At 38.7% G+C, this 22,922-nt stretch overlaps 1 protein-coding gene across 1 annotated transcript in view; it reads right to left on the minus strand.

The window, feature by feature from the left end:
* LOC139694072 (orexin/Hypocretin receptor type 1-like) overlaps positions 1-22,922 on the minus strand; it is a 46,643-nt gene that overhangs the window by 17,037 nt on the left and 6,684 nt on the right. The window lies entirely within an intron of this gene.

The following is a 22,922-nucleotide window of genomic DNA, read 5'->3' on the forward strand; positions in this document are numbered from 1 at the left end:
AGAGAATGCATCCCACACCGTAGATGGGCACGTAGCACTGGTTAAACGGACATCAGGCATGCGCCATGAGGAAACTTGTCACCTCATTTAATATCGTTTTCATACAAATTTCACACCTGAATTATTTATCTGAAAACTGGTTTCCAAGTTTAAATACATGCTATAAATTCATAAATTACTCTAAAAACGATGGCAATAGAAAAACTGCAATGGAATTATAGACAAGCTTGTGAGGTAACCCATGGAAAATCAATGTTATGACTATTAATCATTATAATGAAATGATTAATATGATTCATGCTAGCCAGGGATTTCCGCAGAAATCGGGATAAATAGCAAGTTGGTGATAAGGAACAGATGAATACATTACGCGACCAGTATCTGGTATTTAAGTTTCTGAAAGTATTTTGGAAGAATTAATTCAATGAAATTATTTGAAATAAGAACTTAATACGAAACAAACAAAATAAAAGATATGCTATAGAATGTTTTTAACAACAAAATTTGACATTGAAAAAACCTTGAAAAAATGAAAGAAAATGGCCCAAGTAAAATGAGTAATTTAGAGCCTGTTAAGCTTAGTTAGCGTAATAATGTAGATGACTTCTAATGCTGTATAAGGATAAATTATTGAAATCGTTTAAAATGGGGCAACAAAATCACATGACCCAAACATTTTTCTTCATTATATGTGAGCCGCATTTTAAAGATCATTTTAATATAATTATTTCGGTGCTTTATCAATGAAACGCAGACAGTGAACAATCCCCGACGTAATTACACAACCTAAATTAGAATAAAACAAATCTTAATCAATATTATGTTTTTTGAAATAAGCCCAACTTTAATTATTTATAATTTCCAACTTTAATAGTACACAAACACATATTCCTTTCTTGGATCATATAACACTTTCTTTTCCAATCAACTAAGATCATTATTGTTCATCATCTTCCTAACGATCTTCATTCCTCGTAACTATCATTATCTCACCCCCTCGCCGTCTGCCTCTTCACAATTTAACCACGAACCTCTCCCAGAAAAATTTAAGTCCTCTTAATTAATTTGCTTCCAAGTCAGTTCGGCTTTACCTCATTTTCAGTACATTATGGCGAGCCTAAAATCTACTGCACACTCAAAGGGTTTAGGAAGAAATTAGTTAGTTTAAAAGATCAACATGGGGTAAAAATGTAACTTTAAATGTAAAATTGTGTGTAATTAACCCAAATTTTTCACGATGAACATGAACAAAGCCAAATAACAAGGCATTTTTGTGCATGTGTGCATAAAGGAACACGCAGTTAAATTTGAAGTTGATAAAATGGAACTAGATTACAAAATTTGTTTTATGGCTAAAAGAGCAACGTGAATCAACAGTCGCGGGAAAGATTGAAACTTAATTAAGTAACATGTGAAGGAATGGAGGTTAAAATAGTGACACGATAAATGGGCAGCCGGTTATATGCAAAAAGGGAGGAGCAATTTAGATGTGTCGGGTTGATGAAGTCATTCTGTTCTCTCATCGTGTTGTAGTTTACTCTAATAGATGAAACGCCGGCACTGCTCCATGGAACATGTCCAAAAATAAAGCACTAGCGATTAGGCAGTAAGAAGCGTAGCCACGAACAGCAATAGTACCTCGTAAATCGTGCCCGGAATGTACGCCAAGTGCACCACGCAAAACCAAAGGCGCATATAAATATCCATCCGCCGATTCAATTCCAACGGAGAGAGGGAGTTGAGAATTCTAAGGATGGAGCAGGTGATTGGTAGGATTAATGACCAACATCAAACCCTGAGAGCTTTGACGCTCGCTCTACACGAGATTAACTTCCACTGCGGACGAATCGGTGAATTAAATTCTCTCATAACGACTCCTTGAGGTAACCAGGACACGATTTCGACCCTCTTCATGTGGATGACAGAGGTGGGATTCTAATTCAGAAAACTTCATTTTAGGAGAGAAGCGCCACTCGGTTATTCAAGTTCTCGATTGGAAGACGGGGGCAGTCACAGCTCATTTTTCATCGCGATGCGCCTAAATCCAAGAGTCGCCCACGCAATGTGGAATGCACAGAGCTCCACGGCATCGAAAGGACTTATTCACCTCTCCCATCGGGGACCTAATATTGAATAGACCTTCCGAGTAGGGGTCATATGCTACGCTCCTTCGTAAGCCAGCAATTCGGACGGCCCCTCGATCGACGAAGGACTTTTTGGCGGGTGCAAGCAGGCGGATGACTGCACGTCTTCATTTTGCCGATACCTGTGTTCCTTGTCTTTGATGGCAATAAAAGCATGTCGTTCGAACGCTAGGTCTCGAGGACTAAGGAAACCTTGAACATCCCAAGAACAAACAGCGAGCGCGGAGGATTATTTCGGCAGTTCATAACGGGGCAAATTAATCCGTAGAAATTTTATGCTCCGACCCGGAGGAATAGAAGTAGCTTTAGTACTCAAAAAAACTTAGTTCTTTGATAGTCATTTATGGTCTAACTTATTCCTTGAGTACGTATTTTTACCATTATAAAAGTTGCGTAGTCCAAATATACCGATGTTCATAACCAAGGCCGAGCATTGAGTGGTAATTAATTAAATATGTAAGGAAGTCTACTCAATACGTGAGTAAAGCTGGTAATACTCATAGAACGCTTTTCGTTTTTTCTCTTTGTAATTTAGGTTATTTCTCAATTTCACCAGAACAAATTATGAATATTTTATTTATGAAAACCTTTCACAAAGTAATGAGGTACAGAGGAAACTCATCACAAATGCAAATATTAAAATAATTGGAATATATGATATTTATTAATATGTTATAATAATGGTATATATACTACAATACGGAGAATACATTGGTACAATACGGAGAATAATATTAATATCATATATAATTATAATACTGTAATACAAATTAAATTCAATGACGTATTATGACGGTATACTATATCGTTGAATAGCGTGTGATAGAAATGAATCAACAGAAATATAAACACAATCTCTATTTTGAATTAAAAAGATGCATAAACAATTCATTTTTCCACTTCATGAAAACAACAAAAATTTAAGTACTTCGTTGGAAATTGTAAGTTTCATATCACTAAATTATTCACTGAACCATTTTCTAATAGCATCCATGTCGGTAAAATTAATAGTCAAATAATAAATATTTATTTTCAAAATAATTCATATAACAGTGAGTAAAGAGTGTGATTGTGTAATTCTCGCCTTATCCATTACGTGAGCCAAATTGCTACACCAGATGTTTTTTTAAGACTCTAGCCATAAAATATTGGAGCGAAATTTACGCTATACGTCAATATTTGTAATTTGCTAATGGAGGAATATTCGCACGCTGAGAAAGCATGATTTAGTATTATTCGAATGCTCAAATTTATCTCTGCCTCATTGACGTGTTTCATTGAAATAACAGCTGCAAAGGTTTAGAACATAACTTTAGAGTATGCATTAAGGATAAATGGAGGTTAAGCGCGTAATTAGCTACCAAATCAATTAAACATACCATCACGTATTTAGAAGGGAATACATATAAGAGACCTTCTAGATGGAAACCTGATGAGATTCAAATATGGCAAGAGATTTTAGCAGCAGAATTGTCCTCCTCAGCAGCCATATTGACTAAGGTTCACTAGTAGAAAGTTAATGAGAAAATATATCCATTGACTACGTGTTCTTGAATAAATATTTCATTAGTCGAATTAGTACGGCACCTATAACCTCTGGCACATAATAAACATGGAGAATAGCAATGAGGAAAAATATTGCTATTATTCCAGCATATGCGCGTACAAATAATCAATTGAATTATACGAAGGCAAAGAGAAACTTTGTCAAAAAGAAAATTAGTTTGAAACCAAAGATTTTTTGCGTTGTTTTTTTCTTCGCCTACTTGCGGCGAACAGCTTTTTGGGGAAGAGAAATGCACAATGGCATTTAAATACAACTAAGAACAGCAATATAAGTTTTTTCATTTTAAAGGTGATACAAACGGTCTTACAAAACTACGCCTGATACTACCGATTATTTCGAGATGACCTCTACGTTGGTTCGTTTTTTTGACGACACCTTCGTTGGTTTTAATGATAATGAGAGAATTTGGAGTAGTAAAGAAAATAATCTTTTAAGAAACAAAGACGAGGGAGGCATCTACAGGAAATTAAAAAACTATACGAGCGAGACCCTTAAGAAAGCTAAGAAGGGTTGAATTGGAGTTGATATTGAATTTGTTTGATAAAATTGCGTAGGAATAAATATACTGTACAATATTATTACGGCGACACTGGCTTTGCCGATAGGGTTAGTCTGATAATAACGCACTTTCCTGCTAATCCCCAGGCCAAAGGTTCAAATTCCCCCTTGGCCTTGGATATTTAATAATAATATATAAATAAATTTGCATTAAATTAGATCAAATAAACCTAGCTAAAAGATTCATCTTTATTTTTATTAAAATGAAATAAATATTAACTTATAATAAATATTTTCTCTGAAAAGGAATTCAACAAAATTAAAATTGGAACCTTATGGATCAACATTCATTGGACAAACTCTAGATAATAGTAATTTTCTAGCTTAAAAAAAGTTAAACTCATTAAATAAAGTCAAATATGCATTCCTAAAAATTAAAGGCTTGGATTATGTATCCATAATTCCCAAATTAATATAATTTGACATGAATTCTCAAAAGAATTCCCAATATGTGAGCAATAAAGCTGAAAATTCCCTTCATTCTTTAATTAATAAATCTCCCAAAAGCAATTTAACGCATTTTTAACTATTTCCTAGAATTATCTAGTCCAAAGCAGAGGGAAAAGGCACGGGAAAAACAATTTTAACAGGAATTTCGTGAAGTGTAAATATTTACTGGATTGATGTCGACTTAATTGAAATGATTAAAATTTAAACAACGCGTACGGAAAATGACATGAAAGAAGCCAAAAGAAAAGGAAAAAAATAAGGCGACTTGAAAGGAATGCGTGTGCTAGCTGCGAGAAATAATAAATAAAAATTTTAATTTCTTTTAATAAAAGGTAATCACAGCGTTATTTCGTTTTCAAATGAACGTATCTAAATGAAATACGAGAGGACGGATGTGTATACACACTTCCTACATTCTTCAGAAGATATTTCAAACCATCCCTGGTCTGCTGCTTTATTCTTCGCGTCTACATATATTGCCTGGAAACTGTGTCCTGGGAAGGAGACTCCTCAAAAGTCTCAGAGTGGGATTGAAAGGAAAATCACCAAAAAAATTAACATAATAGAAATTCCTTCAGATGGAAATAAGAGACTATTGGTTATTCGTGGTTGTCAAAGTTTCGTCAAAGCCCGTTAGGGAATCAAAATATCTCTTCGGAACACTCGAAAAGCCCCGGACTAAGCTTGATGAGGACAAAGATCCCTGGGTGGAAACGGAGAGCTTTTCCTACGCACGGGAGCGCACTGCGAGAGGATGGCAGGGAAGAGAGGCCGTGGAAACGAAAGAAAAAAAAGAGCACGATAATCTCCCCTTTGTTCTCATGGCGCAGTTATTGGATTTCCGGAAAAATGAAGGAAATTTGCCCAAACGGACCGAAGTATTTCCTAAACGCTCCCGCAGTCCCTTGACGCGGAAGTCTGAAAGCAATAAGTGCACGAGTTTTTCTTTGTGATTCGGGAAGATAGGAGAGAGCGCACGTGAAGAGTTTGTTAGGGCGAAGGGAGAAAGAAAAAGGCGAGGGAAGGCAAACAGTGGGGTTGGTGGCCTTGTCGGCGCCCGGAAGGGGCAACCGGACCTTTATCTTTCTTTTTTCTTTTCTCCCGACCCCCATCCGAGCGGGCGTTTTGGGTCATATCGTGTGCTCGCCCACTTCCCACCCTCCTTCGACGCCCCGTCGGGCATATTTTCACCCGTCCACAGGTCCTCTTTTTTTCCCGCTGATGGCAGCAATACCCACAGACCACCATTTCCAATCCATAAAATTACTGCCGCCTAGCATTCGGTCGCAATTGTAAAAAAATATCGATGAATAGGTTGTAAACGATAGAGAGCGACTGGGAACATAGAGAATAATAGCCGTAGGAGAGAATTATTGTAGTATTCACGAGATTTCATTGAAGTTTACGACTAGTTCATCTCGTGGATACGAAACGTTTGAAGAGAAAACAGCTGTAGAAAATAATGCAGGAGACTTTTTCCAATATTTAACAGGAAAAATATATTTTAATGAAAATATATAAAAATTCGTGGACCACCATAATTTGTGAAATCTTCAATTGGACAAACTTAAACCTCAGCGTTAAAATTCATCTTCAAGTTCATATATTGGAAGAAAAACTTTATTTTTTAATACTACGGCGTCAAGCAGAAAGGGTAATGGCTACAGTGTCAAGAGGACTAACTACGGCGTCAAGAAGGGGTAATAATGGATAAGAACGACGAAAAACAGTTAAAATACCGTTTTTCTCCATATTTTTCGATTCGTAGATGCATGAGAATGGACAGCTTGGTGAAAAGCCAAAAATATATTTTCAATTTGTATTTTTTTCTCTGTACTCAGCTGAATAAATTAAATTTTATTTTATCCAATTTTTATTCCGCATGTATAAAATTATTAGCCGGTAAAGTGCTCTCCGTAGCCATAAAATTCCCATTGTAATAGACATACCAAATAGCTGATGCCTCACATTTTAATCACGCCAATTAAACCATACTATAACATACCATGATTACCATTTCTGAGCAGAATAGTCATTATCGTATCAGTGAAAAAATGACTCACTCGCGACAGCATTTTATTTCATCCTAAAAAATCACCGACCCGAATGATGCGATAGGGTAAAGCTAGTCGGCATTTTCCACTGTAAGAGTTTAATTATTTCAATGCAAATAAATGCTTCTATTAAAACTACATTTGTATAATACAGTCATGACTTCATTCTGTAATAACATAGATTTCTTGTCAGCGAAAAATCTAGGAAACCTCTAATTGGGGCATTTATGCATAAAAATTATATAATAACCATCATTACTGAAATTAAACATTATGAAAAGTCATCTTCAAATCAAAGTCAAAGACATCGTCAAGACTTAATGTGAGCTCTGCACAACCTGCTGTGAATGCTTTTATGATCGAGGGAAGTCAAATATTGAAAAGTATAGCCAAGCCAACGATATTCAGTTTAACCTTTTTTAAGGCCACAAACCCTTTTTTTTCACTTTAATGGGACGACTTGAGATACACGTGCTTTGAATTTTACTTTCCTTCGACGGAGTCTCTTTACTACGTTGCGAGATATCTTGTGGTCATATGTGGCAAGTTTAATATAAAAAAAAAACAAAAATATTTATGCCATTTCCATGCAATAGAGAATAGTTAATTATCTCTGGCAATAACTGCCTTGCTATGTGATTACAAAGCAAGGTAATTATTGTCAGAAGAAATATATACATATCACTGATTGTTTTTATACTTGACTTGCCGGCGCTGACCTATTAAATGTTGAATCATTGATAATTAATAGATAAAAAACCATAAACACAGTAATCGGCCCGAAGGTCGGTTTGGTAATAAATTAAATTAATAGATGAAGAGCACAAATTAAGAAGTGCTTATATTGAATTCGTTTAACTGATGAACTGTTACAACATGTGAAATGCAGTCATGAGGTTGTAGGGAAACTGTGGTGACCGCCAATACAGTGACTACGGTCTACTTCTTCGACCACTTCTTTCCGCTGATGAATGGTCGACGCTCAGCGTCTAAGGTTCAGCTCCAGTTGGAACGGAAGATAAAATAGTGACTGGCCTTTCGGGTCCATTGGGCTTGCCTTCTCGGTGCGACCTTCCCAGTTACTAATCCCGTACATGATTGAATTGTACACGGAGGCGATTCCGTTTCCCGGATCCACGTCATAACAGGGAAAATACCGCGATTGAGTTACTCAGCATGCTCCCGAGATGTATTGTGTCCTTAAAAGTTCGCGATAGTTTCTATGGGCGCACGTGGTAAAGCAAAAGACAAACCGCAGAGATTTTTGCGGAGTTGACGGCATGAGAAAGAACGAAATCGAGGAAAATAAAATGCCCCGACGACGTGAGAAACAGAAAAACAAGCCACGAAGGTATTCAGGAAGAAAATTTACGTGTTCAACAACACCCGCAAAGATCATGAAAATAAGATTAGAGAGATTAAATTTAGTATTGGCAAATGAAATGTCTTTTGTACCCCAAAAGATAAGGGATCAGAATTTTTGTACAAGGCAAAGTGAGCAAAGTTAATAAAATTCAATATCTTAGAATTCTAAATATGTTGTCATAATATAACCTAACCCTTATTTTATGATTATTTAACTACTCTCAACTCGTATTGCATGAGTAGAGAAGTGCTTTACAATTAAATACTGTATAAACTGTGTCCGTAGTTAACATTATCACCTGTGTTTGAAGTATTTAATGCATTTGTCGGTAACTTACAACTAAGCAAAAGTTATTTGATGTTTAATACCTGGTGTAGAATGAGCCCCTACTTCACACTATGCTGGTAATTTTTGGGCGTAATGCAGATGTTTTGGGCAGCACAATATCACACGAAAACGCTGATTCATTTGAGCCACACAAATCAATATTCGGGATGGATACTTTAATGTCGTGATCTTCAGTGACATGTGGTAAGGTATTGGTTAGGAATTTCGCCTAATGACTGATTAGAGGGTCCCAGGTATATATCCCGGTTGCGCTTTTCGACAAAACCTTCTAATATAAAATTTTATGGGCACCAAAACTTTGTGGGTAATATTACTTGGCGATATTGGGAAAAGAGGTGATTCCCTTCCCAGATCTGGGTATAACACACGCTTTTAAGGCTCAGTGCAGGAATATGCTCGACAAGCACAATTCAAAACCAATCGCCGGGTTTGACTTCTTGAACTCCTACTCACGGGATGGCAGTTACGTGTAACGTGTCTTCCACAGCAAAAAGCTCCTTAATTAAATAATTATGCCCACTCTTAAGACATTAATTTCTTGAATAGTTTTCCAAAACACAAGCATTCTTTTCCCCAAAGATTTTTCAACATTTTTGAAGCGATGTAAAAATCTATCCCAAGAATGATGCAACTCATGAGAGAATACTTCAATCATTCTCTAAGTCTCTCAATCTAGAGTGCACCTTCGGATTCATGGGGAAATTATGCAGATGGATATAGGACCTGCCGTGGAGGCTTGGAATGGACCCGAAAATACAGAAGACGGTGAAATACGACTTGACAATCCGCGATTCCGGCGCATAGGGAGAAGAAAAGGATCCTACACTATTCCTCGAAAGGGAGGAGACTAGGAGATTTTAGGCTCGGGAAGGGAGAGACGGAGTTAAGCTCCGAGACGAGAAGATAGGTGAAGCAGGCGAAGGGGAAAGGGAGACAGGGGAGGCAGTAATCGTAGGTGGGGGGTAGCGGGAGGGAGTGGGGATGAGGGGATGTGAAGTGGTCCGCGTGGGAAGTGGCGAATTGGCGGAAAGAGGACCTTGCTATCCATTCGCTTCCAGCCTTCTGATGCGGAAAGGAACATTTCATCATTGATTTCACATTGGACGTCGTAATGTGTGATTCGGGCCGGGGATAACACGATTCAAGATGGAGGGGAACGCCATTCACTGGCGAAGAGGACGGAGACTGATGGAGCTTGAGGAGGTAAGCGGATAGTGGAGGACAGGAGAGAAAGGCGGCGTGCGAAAAACGACGAAGAAAATTGGTAAGGTGAAGCATGCTACTGGAATGAAGAAAAATTACCACTAACTCAAGGTCTTAATAAGACCTGGAGACGTACAGCAGGATAAAGGAAAAATTTTTACTGATAAAAGATGAAAATCGCGGGGATAAAAACCTGCATCTTCAAACTCAAACAAATAATTCATAAAAAATGTCAGTTTTTTGAAGATGAGAGCAAAGAAGACGATAAAACTTAATATACTATTTTTCTACACGCTAATTTAGATGAAATTGAACGAATTTACTTAATATAGATTTCATCTTATGCATTATGTGAAATAAGGTGCAGAATCTAATCTTGCGGAGTACCGCAGATAGAATATCACAGGCAATTATATCGCACGGGTAAAAGTTGGAACTCTTTGAGAAAGCTCATCACATTTCAAACAAGACCATTAAAACAGTTGGAAAATTAAAGCAGTTCATATGACAATGCAAACACAGTTTTAGAAATAGTTTCCACATATTACATCAGACATGATCTCCGGTACTAATGGCTCTAATTATTTAAAATAGGTTGTAGCTTTATCCGCGTATTCGCATTTACTGTTGGAAAAAAATCAATTTTTTTTAAATATGGACTTTTTCGCGGGTTGGAAGTCGACTGCAATTTATATGAAACTATGAGTAATCTGCTTCTTGGGCGTAAGTCGAACTGAAATGAGGCATTGTTAAAAAAGGTTGGAGAGCATGGCCAAATCTTGACCAACGGAAATAATAATGGGTATCGCTACGCTTGAAGTGATAGTTGGCTCGGAAGGAAGATGATGTGCATGGACGGAGGGAGGCTTGACAGGATATGCGGAAGGAAGAGAATGGGAAGCCAATCATGAAGTCTCCATGAGAAGCATGGGAGAAGGGAAATGTGTGTTGCCGAGGAAAATTGGCTCATCTATACCAGCTTAAAAGGGCGTAGCGGGCGATGGGATTTGCTCCATTCGGTTAGCCTCCGCGGCACATTGCCGAATGCGATGCGTGACGCCAGCACATTTCCACCGACATGATAGGGATATTCCTCAATTTTGAAAGGATTGGTGCAGATGGCTGCGACTTGGATAGTCGGGTCCTGTGTTGCTATCCCCGTTCAATGATCCGGCAAAGAAAAAATTGAATTTGCCACGGAGGAGAAGGGAGGGGTATTAGGAACTCCCGGCTACCCGCCTCCTGTTTGCGGAGCATCGAGCCTTCGGAAAACAATCCGGAATGTTTTCCCCGGAAACGTAATTTCTGAGTGAAGGCCAGGTGGTAATGACTGACGAAATCAGGTAGCAAGGCGCTCATATGTGTCTCGTCCCCAGTAATATTGCTACCACTCAGCTCAATTTCAAACTTAAATATTGCGAATGTGTTTTCGCAGTCCTCAGAAAGCTACCAGAACCAAGTTAATTTAACTTCTTGTTACATAAAAAGTTGAAATTGTATTCGAATAGTGTCATTTGTGGCCGCGAAACCACTTTAACTCTAGTTAAATTTAGCATAAGACGCTTATTGGAATGTGCCTGATTTAAATTGTCAAGAGCATCCATTAAAATTAGAAAATTATCTACTTTTACATCTTTCCAATTCACGTGTATCAAGTTAGACTTGTAGTTCGCTTGTTACTTATTCAGCGGAATTCCGCCAGATGAAAGCGATCAGGAGTAATGGTATAAAATGGGATGCTGAAAAATTAATCCCTGTTCAACGAAGTCATGCATAATCCATGAAATTCTTCCAAATTTTACGCGACTCTTGAATGAAGACATTTTGGATCTAGTAAGAAATTAAAGACAACCGAAAAAGATTTACTTCAAGTCCCTTAATCACCAATTAGGGCACTATGGTTTGGTTTATAAATGAAAAAAAATAATTCTCTTGGCGGTAGTTCGTTATACGTACACGCTAGAAAAGTTCGCTCGCACGGTGTTTCGTTTATTTAGATTTTTATAGAGACTGCATGAAGCACCAGGATACATTCATTTGAATTTATTCAGGCACAAACTTCAACACCTATAATAATAGGGATAAGTCTCCTGGTTACCTATGACCGCCCGATCCCTAGAATTTTTTGTTCGCTCCGCTGCCATTTACGCTAAAAATAAATAAAAACAAATAAAAGGGTGGTTAAAAAAAACCCCTGATTGATTTATCCATAGACTAATTTTAAGCGTTTTCATCCATACAGTCTTCAACAATGGCACTCGTTACGAAGGGGACGCGTTTCAAATTTCACAGAATTGTAGAAAATTTTGGAGCATTAATAAAAATTGTTGCAATTTCTTACCGCACAAAAAACTTGGATGATATTAATGATAATTTGAACTTAATTTTCTTTCTTATGAAACATTTAAGTCCGTGCAGTCACTATATGTAATATAATAATCATTTAAGAATGTAATAAAGTAATTATTTATAATATGTAATAATTATAAAAAATGAATAAAGCCCGCAAGCATAAAAAATGAAATTCACATTCACTCATTTTTTTTAGGCAATCTACTGGCCTTTGGATGGACACAACTACCAAATAAATATTTTGTTGTTCCTAACAAAACACAATCCAGCAACATACTCTACATGAAGTCCCTCTTCATCTCTGAGTACTTTCTTCCTCCCTCCATCCCGTCCAACATCTCTGTCCTGTTCCTTCCCTTTCCTCGTTAGCCTAACAGTCTCCCCTCGATTGCAGTCTTCAACATCCCTCTGCTGGTCACTACCCCCTTCAGCCACTTTTCCTTCGTCCATAGGATTTCTCCAAACAAACCCCTCTCTTCGCCCACCATACCAAGTACTTCCTCATTTGTTTTCCTTTCAGTTCATTTCACCTTCTCCATTCTTCTCCACACCCACATTTCAAAAGCCTCCAATCTACGTCTATCCTCCTGCTTCAATGGCCACGTTTCCGCACCGTACATAGCTACGCTCCATATCAAAGTTTTTACGAGTCTTTTCTTAATATCCTTACTCAACGTCCCTGTCATCAACCCCCTCCTCCTTGTGAAAGGCTCCTTTTCTAGCGCGATTCTCCACCTTAAGTCCCTACTACTTCATTCGCCAAATATGCCAATTAATATAAATTAACTAATCTGGGCTCGAAGACAAGACTAGGTGTGCAAAAAGTAATCTATTGACTGCAAAGTGATGTGCATTTAGTGATGCGCTAAGCTTGAAAGAAGTTGAATTCATTATTGAATATAATTTCATGAATAATGAGCATTAAAGAAAAAAGACTGAAAATTTACCATTTATTTAGGGTGAGACTTATTTCAACCAGACGAAATGAACAAATTAAGTAGTTTCAGACGTGATGTGGTGGAAATCGAACATTACTGAAACTATTCAATTTGTTCATTACGCAGCATGACAACACAGGTAAGGTAAAACACCGAGATGTGTTACTGAAGCTGATGTAAAAATAATACGAGGGTGGTCTGGAAAGTTTACGACCTCAGAAAATTTCAGAAAATATCAGAAAAATTCAGAAATCATATCTTGTATCTTTGCGTGGTCCAAAACTTTTCAGACTATCCTCGTACATCGAAACCCGGTCGTAAAATAAATTTTATCTAGTGGATCAATGCTACTATCGGTTAAAAAAACGAAATGAAGTCTACCCTGTTAAATTATCTCAAATATTAAAACCAAATGCAATACAGAAACAGTTTTTCGCATCCATCGCAACTGCACCTCCATTCTGTAGACTACCAGGAGTAATAAAACGGCATCAGTGACCAAGTCACTCTGAGACTTTACTTTAAGCGGCGAGAGCCTTGGAATAACATAGACGACTAATTTAGATCAAATAAAGTGTAAATTTGATGAATGGTGAATCAAGTTTCAGTTTTGTAATCCGCGTATTCCCATTGTTTTCCTCGAATTACAACTTTCGCTCCGTGCAGGATGATTTCGCTTTCATTCTCACCGATACATTTGACATTTCACCGCGTATTGCTCAAGCGGAAACGTGTCCCTCTTCCTATCCCTGACGATAACCACCATTCAAAGCTTGTCAAAAACAGGTTATCCCTCCGCGCACGTGCACATGTCGAAGCGACAGGTGTCCTCGCGCACTCCGTAACAGGCAATTGGATGTCTATCAGTGGAAACCACGAAATGTGGACCTGGTTTCACGAAAACATATCGCTGGATGATTAAACGCTGCATGATGTCGTGATGTATTTTTTTCCCTGATGAACGTGTCAGTCTTCTCAACGAATACACCCTCTTTTGCGAAAAGATCTGCTCCAGGGAGGTGTACCGCGTGTTTCAGGCACGCCGCGACATAGAATATGTTTTCCTCGCTGGCTATTGCTGCCCTTTTTCCCGCTGTAAAATTTTAAATCATAGGATTTTTCATTAAATTCGTTTTCCAGCAAACAATCTTTGAATGATTAGAGAACTTTAAGTACTCATACTGAATGTCCAATTGAGAAACCGCCATTTGGAATTAAAGTGAGATAAATCGTTTGTATGCCAAGGGTTGCTTACGAAATGTTTATTCAAATCGATCGTTTTTTATGTAGCATTTTACATGTTGATAATATATAAAAATTAATTCGTTCAACTCTTTTTCATAAATTAATTATGAGAGTCTTAAGCATTTAGAATACCAGATTATAAAAAAATATGATACATAATATGAACAAACAATTTTAGGAATTAATACCATAATAAATGACATGTGGAATTCCAATAAGATATAATTTTTCGATGTGGAGATGATTTTAAATTGGTATATGATGCTTTGTAACGGTGATAGCTACCATTGTTTCTGAAAAACAAAGCAAAATTGTTTAGTCAAATGCTTTGAGTTTTCTTTATAAAGCTTATTCAAGCGCGTTTAATTTAATTTCACCTAATAAATATGAATGAAGTACTGAAATTCCTCAATTAAATCAAAATTGTACTATATTGGCGGTCAAGAAGTACATGCTACATTTTGGAATGGCATTGGTTCCGATCAATCTTTGGAGACGACCACTGTTCTCCGTTTCGGATTATCGATGAGGAACGGTTCTAATAAATGACCGCTCAAGGCCTTTCCAGATGGACGTTTTTAATTTAAAGCATGAAGTACGTTAACGCAATATAGCCCGGAGGCATCAATACCCTGGACGTGGGCATGGGGAGAAGCACTGAACCGAAGATCTCTGTGTTTGCCAGACTGTGAGTACAACCAACGGGAGTCATCGAGACTGACACGAAGGGGATCCCGACAATCGTATTCAGGCGCACGCTGGACACACACACACACACACACACACACGAGCTCTCGCCCTAGTGAGCCTTTGAAAATGTGGAAGAAAAACGGCTGAAAAACCAATATTTGATAAATGACGAGGCCAAACACTGGGAATACCATAGGGGCGGACCTCAAAGGAGGGAGGGTGAGGTGGGACTCACGTGATAGGGGGAGGGTAGGGGATGAATTTGCGGGTCGATGAGGTGGAAAGGAAAGGAGGGGGATAGGAGAGAGCGAAGAGGCAGGATTGCGGAGGATCCGGACGTTGACGAAACAAATTTGTGTCTCCGGAGCCACTTCCTGGAATGGGGGAGGGGAAGTTAACGCGTCGCGTGGGGGTCGTCGTGGAATGGACCGTTAAAGAGCCCGTCGTAAAAAAAAAGTGATAATGAAAACCCTCGTCGGAGATAGAAATACCCACTGGTGTAGAGCCACTCGCCTCTCTTGGTGCTGGCAATGGCGCAGGTGGATTCTCACAATCGCCACGACGACTGCTTGCCCGCCGTCCTTTCCAATTTTCCGCGCTCTTTAAAGGACTCACTCCGGCCTCCGCGAAGCATCCTCGTGCATAATATCCTCGAATTTCCCCTCAATGTGAGAGCGAGCGTCGGGCTTTTCGAGGATCAGCCGGTTTCAATTTTTTCCGAGGAAAGGAATTGCATGCGACGAGGACACAAAAAAGGGGTGGTTATTGATGCTCAGTGTGTGTGAAATAGTACCAAGATTACTCTTGAGATTTTATAAATTGGGTATTCAGTGGTTTTGCGGGTTTATCCTTGTGAAATGCTATCAAATATTAAAAATATAAGATAGATATTTGCATAAATGCCAAAACGCACAAAATTACTGAAAATACGCCAGAAGCCGATTACCTCACTGGAATACGATTTGCTTGAGGTGACACTGAAAATCATTCAATAATTATATGTTTCGAATGAATTAACATGTACATTATGAAAAAACCATTTTGAATAAGTCCATATGACATTTTACATGGTTAATTGAAGATAGGGGAACCAATGTCATCTTAGGGAACACATTTTTGAATTCATCCACCATTTTAGAAGATTACGCTAGGAAATAAGCACGAAAGTAGGATCGTATCCTAGTCAGAATGCATACAGAAACCACAAATGTGCATGTGACCTAAGCTATCGGTGATCTCTTCTTACATAAACAATAAAGCGCATGCACACAAATAGTTCGAAGTGAATTATGTTCGCGATTTATTCTCAAGAAAAGATAGAAGTTCAGATAATGAATGGACACCCAATATTTGCCTTTGGAGAGGCGTACTTATTTTTAAATAGCTCCGCTACGCATGCCTTTTTGATGATAAAGGGATAAGCGATATATTATGGTTGTAAATATCACAAAAATGGAATTACATGCATTAGTAATTGATTAAGTATTAAAGATGGCCCATCAATTTATCTGATAACAGGTTTAGCCAATGGACATCAAGGAATTACAAATACCTAGAAGTGAGTATTTCTTCCGTTTTTCCCCGTTACATAAAAAAATGAAAAATTACCCATCTTTAATAATTACAATGGAGACTTTTTTTCCTTTTCCGTGGAGCTCAGAAGACCTTTCACTTTTCCAGCGAAATTTTCGATAGAGTTCCTTCCATTTAGTCAAGTCAGGGCGTTGACCTTAGCCTCTTTGACGCATCAGTTGTTGCTAATATTGGCATTTTCCTCGTGATGCCCGTTTTTTGAAGCGGGTGCTGGGGGAGGAAAACGATGAAAAGGAGTCGACGAGGCTGAGAAATGTGGAGGAAGAGCAAGAAGGGATGAATAAGTGGGATGGTGATTAGGTGCGGGGGACGGGGTGGTTCTGGGGCATAGGGTTGGTCTACGGGCAGGTTTATTTGAGTTTGGATCCTCTCCCTGCGGTCGGAGAAAATTAAGGTCTATGCAATTATAACATTACACTCCCTTCCGTGTCTTTCTGTTGTAAATTGTCACGAGTAACCTAGATCCAATCTCCAATTCAATGCGCGTTACGGGTGATTTCTTCCCAAGAGACCCCAACCCAGGATCCGATCAGGGAAACGTAAAATATCTGGCGTAAAATTTCAGGTCGAACTTAGAAATAACCTTCAAATCTCGTTCTTAGCGTTGAGGACATTGACATAATAATATTTAGATTTAACTCTTGCCATGTTGCTTGGCGTTTCTCGGATGTAATTTGAGATTTGAAACATGCTTTATGCATTTTCCGCCCGCATTATAACCTTGACATTAAATTTCAAAATTACTCCCTATAGAGAAGTATCATGCTTCTTAAAAAAAGATTTTCAAAAATTATCATGGCTTAAGATGGGATTATAAATGTATTAAGTTTGAAGTAGGTGACTATGAACGTTTGGTGAAAAAGTTACATTAAAAATTTTTTCCATCCGGTATTTCTGAAAATCAACCTGGACATTCACTATAGAACATGGAGCTATACTATGCTCATGCGGCGTCCATTGCTGCCAAGAATCTTCATTACCTCGGGACATTGGGATCGAGAATCGTGAATGTTAGCGGAAAATTGCGGCGATAAAAGAAAGAAATTTCGTTCGATACCATTAATTAAAATACAATTTACACAACAGAAATTCAGAAATTGGTAAGATGGACATTTTTTAAGCCATTTCACGTTGAAAGATTCCTTATTACGCAAGGAAAGCACAAGATTTGACAGTAGGACTGCACTGGGCGAAATAGAAAAAGCGAAGATTATCATTCCAAAAAGTTTTGCGCTACTCTGTCTGTTTGTTCAACGCTTGCTGTTTTATAGGGCATAATTTCATAAATAGAATTTGAGCTCCTGTCTTTTAAATAAAATTTCTCATTCAGCTTGATAAAAATATCTTCCTCCTTGCCTTATAGTTTCAATTTTATTTTACGTTTGTTTCACTCAATGAAAACTATAATATGTCTACTTCAGTACAAAAATCCTACGATTATGAATTGAAAAGTTCATTTGAATATAAATTATTTTGTTTATTATTTAATCGATTGATATTGTACAACGGTTTCCTCTCAGTGACCGTATACCTTGGTATTTGCGAAGAGAAGGAGGAAACTGCAGAACTTGTCGACTGTGCTCTCACCAATTTTCCACTTCATAGTCGTTGAATCGTTGAGGGGCCAAAAAGGTTTTCAATTTACGGAGCGATTGGGAGTCGAGGAAGGCAGGGCCCACCCGGGATGATTGTCGAACCACCTCACTCCCAAATCCAAGAGCCGAACACTCAGGAGCCACGCGCGCCACACCGCCCAGATGTAACGTGCTAACGCTTCGACCCCATCGCCTCTCATTCCCGCCCATCCGACGCTTTTCGCTGTTCCGACTTTTCCGCCGCGACTCCTCCATCACGGCCGATTAGAACCCCGTACACCAGCCCTCGCCCGGGCACTTCGAACGGCTTTCCTCCATCCAAGAGCTCCCACTCCTCCCACCCACGCTTGGGCCGCGCAAATCGCGGCAATCTACTCCACCTCTTCCCTACTGCCAACCTCCCACCGCCATTTAAGCATCGCCTGCCGCTCTCATACTCAACCCTCCAACTCAACCCTTAGAGGACGTAATGTGGAAAATGATAGATACATTAAATGGAAAATCGGGTGGCGATCTCGGGCAATGAATCAGCTTTACAGCTGGGGTAGGAAAATCGGTACCGTGGCGTTGGAAAATTGGTTTTTGTACAAAAATCGCCACATCTACGAAACTTCTCACGTTAGAAGAATAAAATCAAGCCCGCTTGCGATTTTAGATTTGATTCCGAGATCGTAATGAATCTTTCTCTGACAGTTTTATGAAGAGTGGATTCAGAAATTTCGAGGTGTAACTTTTGAAACTCGAAAGACCGTATCTACAGAGCACTGCGATAATATGAATTAAACATTCGCCATCAGTATCATTTTCTAAAAAATATATGAGAGTAAAAAAGGAATCCTGGGATAAATATGGCCCATGGATTACATTAACGCTTGTAATGGCTCCTTGCAGCTTGTTAATATTCCTCATACACCACAGAGAGTCTGTTGAGAGTCTATTTAAAAAAATTCCCATACGGTTCTTGCCTTAGAAACCTCCTAAGGGGCTGTCGGATCTGAGAGAGGATTATTAATGCGGAACTACGAATCTGTGGACGTCTACACAGCGCCAAATGGGTCTAAAGACGAGCATTCCGTCCGAAGGGCGGCTTATTGCTCTTGAAAATGTTCTCCAGTAGTCACCGAATGGGAACCCTACGAGAGTCTTCGTAATATCGGGATTATCACGGAACGAAAACGGACAGTAACGCTGACCTGAGGCGTTGACGTACGCTGTTCTGCCATGTGGATGGGAATTTTCCCGACCGAAGTTAACACTGTATTTGCTATTCCAAATTCAACGCTATAAATCAAGAGAAGGACTACCGCTCTCGACTGCCAGTTCCAAACAGGGATCGAAAATTCAATTACAAATTGTACATGTCGTCCTCCGTCTGTGCATTTTTATATTCCAGATCTTTCTTGTCGCAAAAAAAACTGTTCCTGACAAAATGAATTTAAAAAATTTTTCATTGTGCTTAATTTAAAACCACAATAATGCTAATAAAAAGCAAAATTGCGTACATCGACGCTTTACTCAACTTTCTGTATATTTACTTTCTATCTTCAGGTGCTTCAATTAGTTTCTCACTCTCTTCGTGGCTGAAATAACTTGCATTTTACTTACTCTAAACACCCTCACTTTAGTTAACTTTTCCACCGTGCCCTAAAAATCAGCAAATATAAAAAAATTACATTATCAATTTAAAAATTACATCTCCCCTAAAATTTTTACTTTCCCAAAAACCTTCTGATGAACCTGATTACCTAAATAGGTAGCAGTCATTCTTTAGTGAGGACCGCGTTTCCGATAGGAAATTTTATTATATTATTGATCAAGTACACCTTTGAATTCGGAAAGAGATTTTAATTACTTCATTGAAGGGTGGACAAAGCGAAATGAAAATTAAAGAAAAGTCAGTCGAATTAAGGCGTAAGAAATCAATTCAAATCTCACAATTTTTTATTCACTCCACATTCCCACGCTACTTCCGTAGTTCACATTTATCCAAACCCCTTAGTTTGAAGTTTCTACTCATTAACCGAGGAGGAATATTAGTTTTTACGATTTCCGCAACTGTATACACAGCAATCAGTCAATCCTCATCATTTTCAGTTTTATCACCCTTCAACCTCTCCATTCGATTTGATAAAAAAATTTGAATACACACTTCATTGGGAAATGTCTATTAACCTATTTCGCCTCTGAATATATATATATATATACACACACACACACGAGGGTCATCCGGAAAGTAGTACCCGTTCGTGCCGCATGAAGTGCTGACGACGCGAGTAGCCGCTGGACGAGGTCAGATAGCTTCAGTGGCTTGTCTGCCTTCTCTGAGCCAAGTTGCGTGACGCTAGCATTGCCTGTGTTGTTTCTGTGATTGTTTACAATGTTTAAAAAAATTGAGAACGCCGCCAGTTGTGAAGTGAGGGCAGTGATTAAATTCCTCAATGCAAGAAACGTTCGCCCATGTGATATTCATCGCCAATTAAAGGAGGTGTATGGAGACAATGTAATGGACGAGTCGTCTGTTCGGCGGTGGTGTCGCAACTTCAACATGGGGAGGGGGAACACACACGACGATGAGCGTTCGGGGAGACCGTCTGTCATTACAGACCAACTGGTGAGCTCAGTTGACGAATTCGTGAGGAACGATCGGCGCGTCACAATTGATGACATCTGTGAGCATTTTCCCAATGTTTCTCGAACAATTGTTCATGAAATTGTTAAACACCATCTGCATTATGCAAAAATTTGTGCAAGATGGGTCCCTCGCGTATCTCAATGAGCTGGCGGCGAAGGGCTATGCAGCAGGAATACAGAAACTTGTCACACGTTATGACAAATTCCTTAATTTGCTTGGAGATTATGTTGAGAAGTAGTTTAAAGTATCCTCTTTCAAATAAAATTTTTTATGTTTGTTAATATTTACTTTTGTCTTTTTATTTCACGAACGGGTACTACTTTCCGGATGACCCTCGTGTGTGTGTGTGTATATATATATATATATATATATATATATATATATATATATATATATATATATATATATATATATATATATATATATATATATATATATATATATATATATATATATATATATATATTTATTAGATTTTTCGCTCGCGAAATATTTTTTATAGATCGGAATGAAACAAAGGAATAGGAGTTATTCAGGAAGTCGGAATGGTAAATATTCCCATTAAGGTTATCATTAATTGTATGCGGTTGGATATGTGCGATAACATTTTACATAGTTTGACGTTTTAATTAAAATAATTGACTTCATTCGTGTACCTTTAACCTTCCCAAGTCGAATTTTCTTCATGCTACAAATCGAACGCTCACCAGCCCAAAATCTCACATCAGTTTTTTCGCAAGCGTGGACAAACAAATGAAGACAAGAACAGGGCGGAGAATCCGTTTAATTCAGAATTAGGGAAGGATTTGAAAGGTTAAGGAATGAGGTAAGGGGTGGGTATGGGGAAGGCAACGAAGGGAGGGTTTAGGGGTGATGGAGTTTAAGAGAGCGAGAGGTGGGTTACCTCATCGTCCGTCACTCCCCATTTAAAGCAGGCAGTGTTAATCGCAATTCGATGCAAATATGCTAGCGTTCCCTACTATCCTCTCCCGCAAATCAATATAAAACAACCGCCGCAGAAAATCATTCCCTTTCACGGACTGAGATTTTTTTCACAGGCGTGGGAGAGGCGGAATAGTTCGTCGTTTTCCCACTCCGATCAATCCATTCTCCCAGGGTCCTCTCATCAATGAGATTCCCGTTCAATCTGAGGTCTCCATAGGCTACAAGCCTTCTGTTAAAGAATTACAACAGTGGACCGGCTAACACATTGAGAAGAGGATGTTTTCCCGGATATAATAATTGTAGCTTAAGTAGCTCGAGTCTTGCTTCTTTCACTGCCCCAAACTAAACACTGATGGAGAAATTGAAAAAAATTGACTTTTATCAGTGTACACATATACCCACCAGAAGAAGACTACGCGCGTGCGGCGTATGGAATAAAATAATGTTAAACAAGAAATTATTTATTTGTGGACCCAGAATGTGATTTGCAACTAAAAAATTATATTAAATAGACCATTTAACTTAGTCCACTTTGGAAATGATTTATTGGCTAACATTGCTAAAATTTATCCAATCAAAACATTGAATCAATAAGCAATTTGGATGAAAACTAGATTACTTTGTTCCACCATTCGAAAAGCTATCCTGCCTAGCTTGAGTTTTAAGAAGCAAATCTTAACAATTCAACATTTACGTAATAATGAAGTAGCGAGTAGCATTCACAAATATACTTCACGAGCGAGTAGAATTAAAAAAGTCAATAGCACACGCAAGAGTTGAGAAAAGGAAACACGGCTGCTCAAACACGGACGAAAATGTTACAACACTCCAGTTCTGCACATGCGCTCCGCATCGAGATAGGCGATCAAAGTATTACTTGGGGTTAAAGGCTTCCGGGGAGAGGCGACTGGCAAATATTTTCTGAGGCAACCACTCGCCGTGGATGATCGAGGGCGAAATTATGCGTGTGCCAGCTTCAACGCCTCATATATTTCTCTCCTCGAGTTTCACGGTTATGTGAGTGAGATGCGGGTTATTTGCAGGATGACTAGGGGCGGCGGCGCCTTTTGGCGAAGAAGGTAAGAGGAGGGAAAGAGAGAGTGGGATGTTAAAGAGATTTATACGTTGATTAGCGCCTTCATTAGAGCGAAGTCAGAGCCCGTAGGGATCGCTCTCCGCACACTGTCGCTTAAATCGTGAGAAGGGTTATCTATGTGCAAGGGCACGCCATCATTTACTCTA

The sequence above is a fragment of the Hetaerina americana genome, unplaced genomic scaffold (genome assembly GCF_022747635.1).
Source record: "Hetaerina americana unplaced genomic scaffold, ioHetAmer1.1.p SCAF_5, whole genome shotgun sequence".
Classification (NCBI taxonomy): domain Eukaryota; kingdom Metazoa; phylum Arthropoda; class Insecta; order Odonata; family Calopterygidae; genus Hetaerina; species Hetaerina americana.